General features: G+C 33.4%; 1 pseudogene across 1 annotated transcript; it reads left to right on the top strand.

Moving 5' to 3' along the window:
* The first annotated feature begins 9,903 nt into the window (after positions 1–9,903).
* LOC128598741 (2-iminobutanoate/2-iminopropanoate deaminase-like) lies at positions 9,904–10,836 on the top strand (annotated as a pseudogene). The gene has a single exon (XR_008383695.1). The product of XR_008383695.1 is annotated as a 2-iminobutanoate/2-iminopropanoate deaminase-like (transcript).
* The last annotated feature ends 717 nt before the right edge of the window (positions 10,837–11,553 follow it).

Below are 11,553 nucleotides of genomic sequence, written 5' to 3'. Positions count from 1 at the left end.
CATTCACACACCATATAGACATACACATTGTGATTTCCAGATTATAAATACTTGGTTCTTAACCTGGTGTTTTATAAAAATTTTAATAATAGCCCTTGGAAATGATTTCATATTAGTTTATATAGCACTGCAGTTGCTTAAATACATAATTCATTGATGAATGCTTAACTTATTTTCAGTATTTTGTTTTTGGAAATAATACTGTAAAGGGACAGAGTAGACACAATTTAAATTTTGGTAAATATAGCTAAATTTCCTTCTATAAGGGTTATGACAATCTATATCTCATTAAGGGTATATAAGAACATTTGCTCACCCTGACCCCCGCCAGCATAGTGCACTGTCAAATTCTTTTGTCTCTGCCAATGTAAATTGAAATTGTATATTACCATGTTTCTAATTTTTGAGTGAGTTTGAATATCTTTTTGAATTAAAAAAAAAACTTATGTTTCCTTTTATGGTGAATGATTGGTTAATACTCTTTGTTTATTTTAATTGGGTTATTGTCTTTTTTCTGTTAATTTACATATTCCTATAATCATTTGTATTATGTTTGTTTTGTAATTCTGTCTTTAATCTTGAATGCATTTCTGATGCTTGTGCTCTGTGGCTATGTTTTATTCATGTGTAGTGTAGTTGATAAATTATTTTGCATTTTCTTCTAGTATTTTTTCCATTTTATATCCTATATTTCCATCTTTGATTCCATTAGAATTTTAAATATAATGAATGCAGGAAGGAAGAAAACTGTTTGGTTACCTTAATATCCCTTATTGAAAAAAATCCATCTTTTCTTTAACTATATTAAATAGTTAACTATATTAACTATAATAGTTAACTAATATATATTAACTATATTAAATGCCTCCATCATACAGTAAATTGACATAATTTTAAATCAGTTTCTGGAATCTCTCTTCTTTTCATTCAATCGTGTTACTATTCCTTGACTGTGATTACCTTATTTTAAATACATATATTACTCACTCTCCCTCACTTTCATGCTCACTCTAACTCTATATATGAATGATCATGTCTGCCAGCTACCCCTTACTGTGTTTATTTTTCAAAACTTCTTACAAGGGTATATGTGAAACCTGGTAAATGTGGAATGTAAGTGTCTTGGCACAGTAACTGAGAGAATGCCAGGAAGGCTATGTTAACCAGTGTGATGAAAGTGTGTCAAATGGTCTGTGAAGCTAGTGAATGATGCCCCATGATCATATCAATGTACACAGCTATGATTTAATAAAAAAAAAAACTTTTTTGGAATATACACAATGACTTAACATGCAACAATTAATGGAACAATGTATTGTCTCCATTCCTGCAACTAGTCTGAAGGATGTAAATGATATCTATTTTCTTCTTCTTCTATCAACAATTTTATACTTTCTCAACTTTGGTCAGAACTTCAATCTCATGGCTTGCTTCCTGAGGATTTGGAGCCCTCAGTTGCTTTAATGTTGCTGGTTGGGATTTTCTGCAATTGCCCATAATATTCATGGGTAAGCATGAAAACACCAAACCCTGTTCCAGTGAACCACTGAATTCACAATATATTCCTATCTGCCCATATTGTGTGTAAGCAATCCCTACTCATCTGTCATTATTGTTTGAGAAGTATCTTGTAGTCTATTTCAAGGAAACATAAAACTAGCCAATTGATTATAAATTATGAAATTTATAAAATTTAAATTATAGAATTATATAAAAGAAATCCATATTATTTCCTGATTTTCTCTACTCTCACTCTAATATTTTAATTTTAAATAGTTGAACATGTAAGTTGGCTTATGAATTCTAGATAATTTACATTCTTAATAATCACGATTAAACTGAGGTTCTCAGCACCATATACACTAATCAATCTATACTCAAAGGAAAAATTATGAAATCTCAACTCCACATTTCCAGGGATAGTGATAGTCCTAACTCTTTGTCTTCAAAGCAGAAAATTAGTGGAAGAAGGAAATGAAAGTGTTTAATTTACATTTAAGGAGTTGTATGTAGTGCATATTCCAATTATACCCATTAATTCATGAACACATTTATTTATTACATACTTGTGTACAAGGCTCTGTGCTGAGTGTTAATAAGGATAATAAAAGAATAACCAAAATATGCAGAATAATATTTTTGAATCCTTGAAATGTGCTAGACATTTTTCTGGGCACTTTTCCCAGCTTTACAATCCTCCAACCACACTTTGAGGTTGGTACTATTATTATCCTCATTGTAATAAAGTAGAATCAAAGGCTCAGAAATATTAAGCAAACATTCCCGAGGTCCTATGTCAGTAACTAATAAGACACCAACCACAGTTGCCTGAATCCCTGATTCTGCCACACCTGGTTAACTACCTGCTTTGATTCCATCCATAGATAACAGTTTGAAATACTGATGAAATCATTTATTACCATGTCAGGTTTCTTCCCTTTAAAGTTTACGGTGTGGAGCATTAGCATTGTTTTGTACTGATAAGGATGAAAATAAATAAGCATATTTGTAAAGTATAATAGGCATAATAAATAAATAAAAAGCATAAATAAGCATGTCCAGCTTATTCTACCTTTAAAAAAAAAAGCCTGAGGGGCTAGACCATGGAAGCGTAACTGAGCATTTTCATCATGAGGCAGAGGAGAGAGAGACGCTTTTAACGAATGGAGTGAGCAGAGCAGACAGAAAACTCATGCTTTCTGCTTCTTCACTCACCAAAACAATTATGGCAAAGAACTTGACCCTCTCCCCTGTAAAGGGCATAGTCCATTATATAGAGCTGAGAGCAAGAGTTATTGTTTCAAAGAATGATTTAATAGCAGAGAAGGAACATTTCTCTCTCTCTCTCTGTGTGTGTGTGTGTGTGTGTGTCTTATTTGAGAAGTATTTTTCTTGACTTTATTTTTAAAGTATGTAGTAGGATAAATGTAGGTATGGAGAACAAATAAGTCAATTTTGTTAAGCTTGCAAATGTCATGTCATCCTAGTCTTGTGGTAGAATTGCCTTTTTGATTTACTATGATTATGTGATACCCCAACTCTTTATTCTAAACAATACATAAGAGCATGAAGTGTTGGCAATACAAATAACTTACTAATTATATGTAGATTATTTCTAAAGGCTGGAGACATTTTTTTTTCAAGTTCCAGTAATGGGAAGAATGGGAAAACATCCTAGCAATTAACTTCACGCCAGAAAAACTCCAGTTGAGTCATTCTCCTTAATTGCTTAATCTAAATGATTTCGCCACAGTAGTTTCATAAATATGGTGTTGAGTCTTTTTCCTAAGGATTAAACAAATTTTAGTGACCCACTGAAGTTTCACAAATTAGAATAAAGGGAATGTAAATTGCATCATGCAATAGTAACATTCAATGATATTATTTATTTATTTATTTTCAGGCACCTACTGAGAAGGAAGATATTACCTTAAAAAACCTGCATTCTCAGGCGTGATAACTTCCATGGGGGAAAATTTATTCTTGGGGGAGAAAAAATAGTTTTAAACTTTTTATGTATAAACCTCAGATATGTATGCTGTGAATTAACAAGTACATAATACATCTGTGGTATTAAAATTCCATGGCAGGTGATTAGGGGGGGAAAGGTCTAAAGGGCAATAATGAGGGAAAAACCAAGATTGAAAAAACACTGCTTTAAACCCTATCTGTATGTGCAGCCTGCAAGTCACTTGCTTATTATTGTCACCAGGTAAAGGCTATATATTTCATTCTTTCCCCAGCTTTAACCCTCCTGAAAGCCACTGAGCAGTAGCATGTGTCACCTGCAGCTGCCTCTGTATACAAAATTGTGTCAGGAATAAGGGCTCCAAGTGACTTTCCTTTTTCCTAGGTCCCATGTACTTTTTAGTTCTACACTAAGGTGGTTTGTGTGTTCCATGACAAGATTCCCAGATCTGGGAAAGGAGCCAGAGGTCAACACTGTGAGACCTTTCCTGTGTTCTCTCTCAGGGGCGATCTTTACATTTTTGCTGTGGTTTCTGCACACTGATCACATAGTGGAGAGTTAAAGGAGAAAACGACTGCCGCCTTGGTGACATTCAGTCTGTTGTAGAACTTGTTTTTTTTTTTGCGGGGGGGTGGGGTGGGGAGAACTGCCCTAAACAAAATCATAAAGTAGGATTTACTCTTCATGTCACTGGTTTATGCTCATCTGTCATCCCTCTGCCACAGAAACTCCCTCCCACCACCTAGCACATCTTTTTCTTCTCCCTGTAATTATCAAAGGATATAATACTGCTTTAAAAATCTTAGTATGAATTTTATTCAATATTGAATTTTTCCAAAGGATATGTGCATTCAGACATTGGGAAGTACATGAAGGATGATCTTCTCCACGTACCCCTGGAATAATTTCCTGTAGTCTACTTTTGTATTGTTTATCTCGTTTAATTGGTAACACCACCCTGCGTTAAGCATTATTTCCTTATTTAGCTGCCAGCCTAAACGCTATATATTATTAACGATAAAACATAGTATACTTTCCTTTTATTCCTCTTCTGTTTTTCTCATCTCCCCTTTATTCCTCTGGAATCCATTTCTCCAAGTTTTTAACATAATTTCTTTTAGTATATTCTTTTGAAAAGGGATCTCATAATTAATATTTTAATCCAATCAATGAAGAGTTAGAGCCTAAACTCTGGGCAACTCTCTTTGTATGTTTCAGATATGTAGATTAAGAATGTATAGAGGGGGGAAGCCCTTGGTATGGGTGAGACCTGTGGCATCAAAGTCTATTTTCCTTTCTAAACATTCGTCTATTCATTTGCCTTGTTGTCCTTCTCGTTTCCTGTTACTTTAAATTGTTTAGACACTGCTCCCACATTACTCGTCTCCCTAGCTCAGCTCTTTCCATATTATGTTGAAAATAAAAATACTTTACTTTTAGTTTCAATAAAATAATGCTTTAAGAATTGACACATTTTAATACAAAAATATGTGTAGATTATGCCAACTGCATCCTACCTTCTTTATCTCTGCCTTTAAAAGCAACAATTTACAACGTGATCATATGCTGACAAATAATGGGGAATTTTAAAAGTATAATTACATGTAATAGAACTAAGGATGTATCTGGCTGTTCAGTAAGATTCTATGGTTTTATTTATTTGAGATTAGATCTTTTTAAAAGTTTTATTTCTAGAAATTTTATATTTCTTCAATTCTAGGATGCCATGTGTCTTAATATCTTTGAAATCAAGATGTGTTTTACATGATCATGCTTTTTATCACTGTAAATTGAATATTTTCCCCTTAAATTTAGAATGTTTGTATCTGTGGTCAACGAGAAATGTAGTTCATACACTTTTCTGTGTGTACTGCTTTTATCTAGATCAGGATATTATAATTAAATTAAATTAGGAGTCTTTCCACTCATTAAGTGATGGTGTGATTGCAGTTTTTTTTAGTGGTAGATCTTTAGTCACCTTTCAATCTCCTCTATGGATTTCAGCTCTTCTACTTCTTGTATAAATTTTGAATAATTTATATTTACCTGTTACATTGTTTGGTGAATATGTTTAAGAAAGTTGCCTCAAACTATTTTTTATTAGATGCTGTAACTTAATCTTGTTTCTTCTTTTAACCTAATATTCTATTACGTAACATTACCATTTCTATTTTCATTTTGCTTAAATTTGCAGAGTATCTTTTATCCTGTTTCAATATATTCAACCTTCGTGTATCACTTGCTCCAAATGTGCTTGTTGTTTCATGAACCAAAATGATAAGGTTTGTATTTTAGGGTGATAATTCAGCCTTTACATATTATTGTATGAAATGTATGTAGTTGATTTTATTCCTACCTTTTGCCACATATTATTCATTTTATTTTGAGGTCCTTTCTTTTCCTTTTCATTTTTAGGTTAATTTGTCCTACTATTCTTTCCTTTCCCCTCCTTTTAATGTTGGATTTTTTGGTACTTTGTTTTATTACGGTTTATCTTTCTTTTCCTAGTGCTTGAAAGTAGAAGTGTATTTTCTACTTTTTTAAAACAAGATATTCATTTTAACCACTTCAAAATTCTTTATTTTTTCATTTTCCCCTAACCTGATGAGAAGAACTTTAGAAAAGTTTGACTCTGAAAAGCTTAGTTCCTGAACTACTTTCTTACCAGCAAAATGCAAACTGTATTCTACCTAATGGCTTCTCAGGAATTTATAAAAGAGGAAATACATCAAATCTCATTATTATACAGGGAAGTATAATAACCATGTGACTGTCTAAATATAGAGTAGAATATATTAGTACATGTTGTTATATTATTGTAATCACAAATTCAAAACTAAGACATCTGAGTCATAATATAATGGAAACTTTGATAGTCACTTGATTTCACTGAACTTGTTCACAAAATAGAATGTACCTATACAGCTAATTTATAGATTTATTGCAACTAATATTAAGGAATTAAAAAATTATATGTATAATGTGGATAATGGAAGTTTTATGGTTATAAAGTGATATAATTTTCCTGAAAAAAATCAGTACACCAAAATATTCATTTATCTTCTGTTAAAAGAGAGTCCACTATCTGGTAGCCCCATGTTGTCTGTGGAAGGTAAGCTGCAAGTCCTCAGCGGATGCCCGAAGCTACAGATAGTACCAGATTGTTAATACTGTTATTTTCTGTACACACATACCTATGACAAAGTCTAACTTATAAATTAGTCACACTGGGAGATTAAAACAAGGACTAACAATGAAATAGAACAACTATAATAATATGCGGTAATAAAAGTTATGCAACTGTGGTCTTTCTCAGAGTATCTTATTGTATCGTACTCACTATTTTCAGATGGAAACCCTGGAAAGGAAGCAGGAGATGAGGGGCTACTATAACCTAGTATGTTAAGCAAATCATAGTGTCATTAAATTCATTAATATACTATTTATAATACCTTTTAAAGAAGTAATTTTAGTTCAGCTAGTTTATATTTGTTTAAGCCATTGACATCTGTATAAATGATAATGAGTCTGAAATCTACTAAGGTAACAGAACATCAGAGGATTATATTTCATGAATTGGAAAATTCCCTAACAAAGTAGTACTCTTTTTGTCCGCAAAAAATTTATGCCAGACATGGCATGGTGGCTCACGTCTGTAATCCCAGCACTTTGGGAGGCCAAGGTGGGCAGATCGCCTGAACTCACAAGTTTCAGACCAGTCGGAACTAGAGCTATACCGTATCGCTAAAAAAAAAAAAAAAAAATAGGCGTTGTGGCAGGCACTTGTGGTCCCAGCTACTCGGGAGGCTGAGCAAAAGAATATCTTGAGCCCAATAGTTAGAGGTTGCTGTGAGCTATGACGCCAGAGCACTCTACTAAGGATGACAAAGTGAGACTCTGTCTCAAAAAAAATTATTTTAAATTATTATATTTCTAATTGTTTATCCTTTTAGGCAATAAGACATTTAACAATAAATATAGAATGTGGCTAGTGTTTAAGAGGCATAGCAATTTTCTGTGGTATCATAGAATTACGTATTTATTAGCAAATATTAACTGACCATCTATTATGTGCCAACTGTGTATATGGAAAGAAATATTAATACAATGGAGTTTCCTACTCCAGCAACTTTACTATATTTTGAGAGAAAAATAGAAGTACAAAGATCAGGGAAGAGTAGTCACACAGAATGAGGGTGGATCTAAAATGGCGGAGTAAGTTTAGAAGGAGTTTGACAGATCAAGAAGATAAGGGGAAGAGATGAAGCATTCATTTCAGGTAAACACATCAGCATGTGAGAAGTGTTTGGAAGTGCTTGCAAATGCAAGGAACTCCAAGTCATTTTGCATGACTGACATAAAAATATGTTGTGTGAGTGTCATTGTCAAAGGATTATGTACAGAAAGGTTGGCCAGATCCAACAACAGAAGGCATAATGTATTAGGCTAGCAGTGTTTTCAAGCATTTCAGTCTCAGGCTCCCATTATTAAGCACTCCAAAGAGCTTTAGGTTGTGTTATATATCTATTGATATTTACTACATTAGAATTTAATGCTAAGAAATTTTAAAAATGTTTATTAATCTTTTGGATAATAATAAACTTATTTAATGTTGTAGAAAGAATATTTTTTATTAAAAATAATTGCATTTCCAAAAACAAAAATATTAGGATGAGTGAAATTTTCAACATTTTTACAAATTTCTTCAATGTCTATCCTAATAGGACAAAGCTGAATTCTCTCATCTGCTTCTGTAATTACTATGTTCTTTTATTTGAAGTAATAAGGAATATCTAGCTTTATGAGATAAATATTTGGATAAGGAAAGAATCTTCCCATTCACTTGTTAAGGTATGACTCCTTTTTTCCCCCCCAAAGGAAATGGCCAATAAATACATGAAGAATGATCAACATTATTAGTCATCAGGGAAATGCAAATCAAAGCCATATGGAGACCACTTTAAACCCATTAGGATGGCTATGACAATAATAATCATAAAAGAAAATCACAAGTATTGGCAAGAATGTGGAGAAATTGGAATGCTCATATATTGCTGGTGAGAATATAAAATGGTGCAGTCACTTTTAAAAACAGTCTGACAGTTACTTAAGTGATTATACACAGAGTTAACATATAATCCATCAATTCCACTCCTGAGTAGATACCAAAGAGAAATGAAAACATGTGTCCATACAAAATCTTGTACACAAATATTTACAGAAGCATTATTCATAATAGCCCAAAGATGGAAACTATCCAAATATCCATCATTAGATGAATAAATAAATAAACAAATTGGGGTATGTCCATAGAACGTGATGTTGTTTAGCCATTAAAGGGAATGAAACACTGATGCAGGCCACAATATGTATGAATCTTGAAAACATTATACTAAGTGAAAAAAGCCAGACACAAAAGATCACATACTGTGTGGTTCTATTTATATGAAATGTGCACAACAGGCTAATCTACTGAGACAGAAAGTAGATTACTGATTGTTTATGGCTGACGTGGCGGCTGAACCCATGGAATGACAGCCAACAGCTGCCATGTAGGGGATTTCTCTTTGTTGTGGTGAAAACTTTCTCCTATGGACTGTGGAAATAGTTTTACATATGTGTCAATATATTGAAAACTATTGAATTGTACACTCTAAATATTTATTTTATATTGTATGTGAATTATATCTGCGAATAATCTGTCTTCAAAATTCAACAAATGGTAGTTTCTCAAAGGTTAGTTGTAATGTGGAATCTAAATCCATTTCAATAAACATTTCATACTTTGTAACATGAAATCCATTGATCTGCCTAGAGCTTTGAGTGTATCTTTTACCTATGTGTGATTTTGACCTTGCTGAACCTCTAGAAGGGTCTTAAACACACCCAAGCATCCCTAGACTACAGTGGGAGAGCTATTGTGTTGAACTATAGAGTTTTAACTTCAGGAAGTTGCAATTGATTACAAAAAAAAAACATTTCTCTCTCAAACCGTGTGGGATTTTAGAGTAAACTCCCTCTGGCTAAGTTTAAAGTAATGCTCAGTTTTCAGATGGAGTACATAAACAATTACATTTCTATCAGTTTCAAAATAACGATGGTAAATGCATGTGAGACTTAGGTCAATTGAGGAGACTAATGAGGCTGGAAAAAAAGAATTTTGGAGAAAAATTATTGAATGCTTTCAGCAGAAATTATAATGGCAAACTTGAAATAAATCATGCAATGGTATGTGGGAGCTGCCTGGACAAAGGTAGTTTTATAAATCTGACTCTGAAGAGTAGTGTCAAAGAAAGGAAAGCCAAGTATAGTATTTCTGCAGGCAGAACCCAGAAGCTCCTAGTTCATGTTCATTAGACACACAGAAAAGAGTTTCCTTAAGAAATGGAGGAGGAAGCTGTGGAGCAGTCAGTCTGCTGGGACCCGAACTGAGCAGGTGGGCTTGTCCCTTAGGAGCCGCAAGAGTGGAGGACTGGCCATGTCATCCTTGATCAGAAGAGTGATAAGCACCACAAAAGCCCCAGGGGCCATTGGTCCCTACAGTCAAGCTGTGTTAGTCGACAGGACCATTTACATTTCAGGACAGATAGGGCATGGTCCCAATAAGTGGACAGGTTGTCCCAGGAGGGGTAACAGAAGAAGCTAAACAGGCTCTTAAAAACATGGGTGAAATTCTGAAAGCTGCAGGCTGTGACTCCACTAATGTGGTAAAAACAACTGTTTTGTTGGCTGACATGAGTGACTTCAATACTGTCAATGAAATCTACAAACAGTATTTCAAGAGTAATTTTCCTGCTAGAGCTGCTTACCAGGTTGCTGCTTTAGCCAAAGGAGCCAGAATTGAAATTGAAGCAGTAGCTGTCCAAGGACCTCTCACAACAGCATGACTATAAGTGGGCCTGGTATGTAGTCTGGAATTTTTAACATCCAATTGTTACACTTGATGTAACATCTTAATTAACATCTTAATTTTTACAATAGAGAAAAGTATAAGCTTGACTAAAATATCTGAAGTGATTATGGAAATACCATATAATAGGGGTAGTTGAATATGAATTGAAGATTAGATAATGAATCCAGTTATTGATGTAAATTACACTTACATACTCCCATATTACTGAAAGTAAAAAAGATACTCATTATGTAGTTATTCAAATAAGTAAAAGTAAAGGGAAATAACAGGAATAATGAGATATGTTCCTGAGAAATAACCAGAAGCATACCAAATCAAACTAATGACGTGAAATAGTTCTCATGTCAGATTTGTGATTCACTTGAGTAAAATTAAAGTATTTAAATTTGAATGGTAGAGGGGTAGGAGAAAAAAGTGCACCAAAATTTTACATAGATTAAATTTTTCTAATGAAATAAAATAGACATGCAGATAAAAAAAAAAAAAAAAGAAAGAAATGAAGCCTAAGTGACAAGCCTTGGTATAAATGAACATTCTTTTTCACCCCAAAAGTAGGAATAAATAGTTCTGCCCTATATAGTCAAAGGTTAAGTTGAGTGAGTTTTTAGTAACTTTTCATATAATGTTTTCTATTTTTACATATGTATAGTCAAGAGAAGAACAAAATTGGGTACAATGAAATTGATATATGAATGTACTATACTGGAACTAGAGCAGACAGGGAAAATGATGGATGATATAAGAAAAGATTGAGAAATTTGGAGTAGGCATTACATGCCACGGCCTGATCACTCAGGAATGATCTCTTCCGATGACTCTGCCAGAAAGCTAGTGTCCTCAGTGTGTTAAAACCGTTCCCACACTCTGCTGTTTCAGGGGTGAACTTAAATATCTTCTATCATAGTTATTCACTCATTCAAGCCACTCCAATACTTAATGACTTAGCCTTCAACTTCCATTCAGATTTACCTCTAGTTTATGTGCTTGTTTGATCCTGGAACAGATACCTTAAAGGTTAATTTATATTTTTGCCCTTTCACTTGAATTTGTTTCTTAATGAGTCATTCTTTTGACAAATATTTACGAACTATTTACCGAGTGTTACCATAAATAGTAAATTTGCTCATCCCTTAACAAAACACGCTTATAAAACTTTTTTTCTCAGGGTAAG

The sequence above is a fragment of the Nycticebus coucang genome, chromosome 11 (genome assembly GCF_027406575.1).
Source record: "Nycticebus coucang isolate mNycCou1 chromosome 11, mNycCou1.pri, whole genome shotgun sequence".
Classification (NCBI taxonomy): Eukaryota; Metazoa; Chordata; class Mammalia; order Primates; family Lorisidae; genus Nycticebus; species Nycticebus coucang.
The sequence above is the reverse complement of the archived record's forward strand: the minus strand, read 5'-3'. Positions and strand labels throughout refer to the sequence as shown.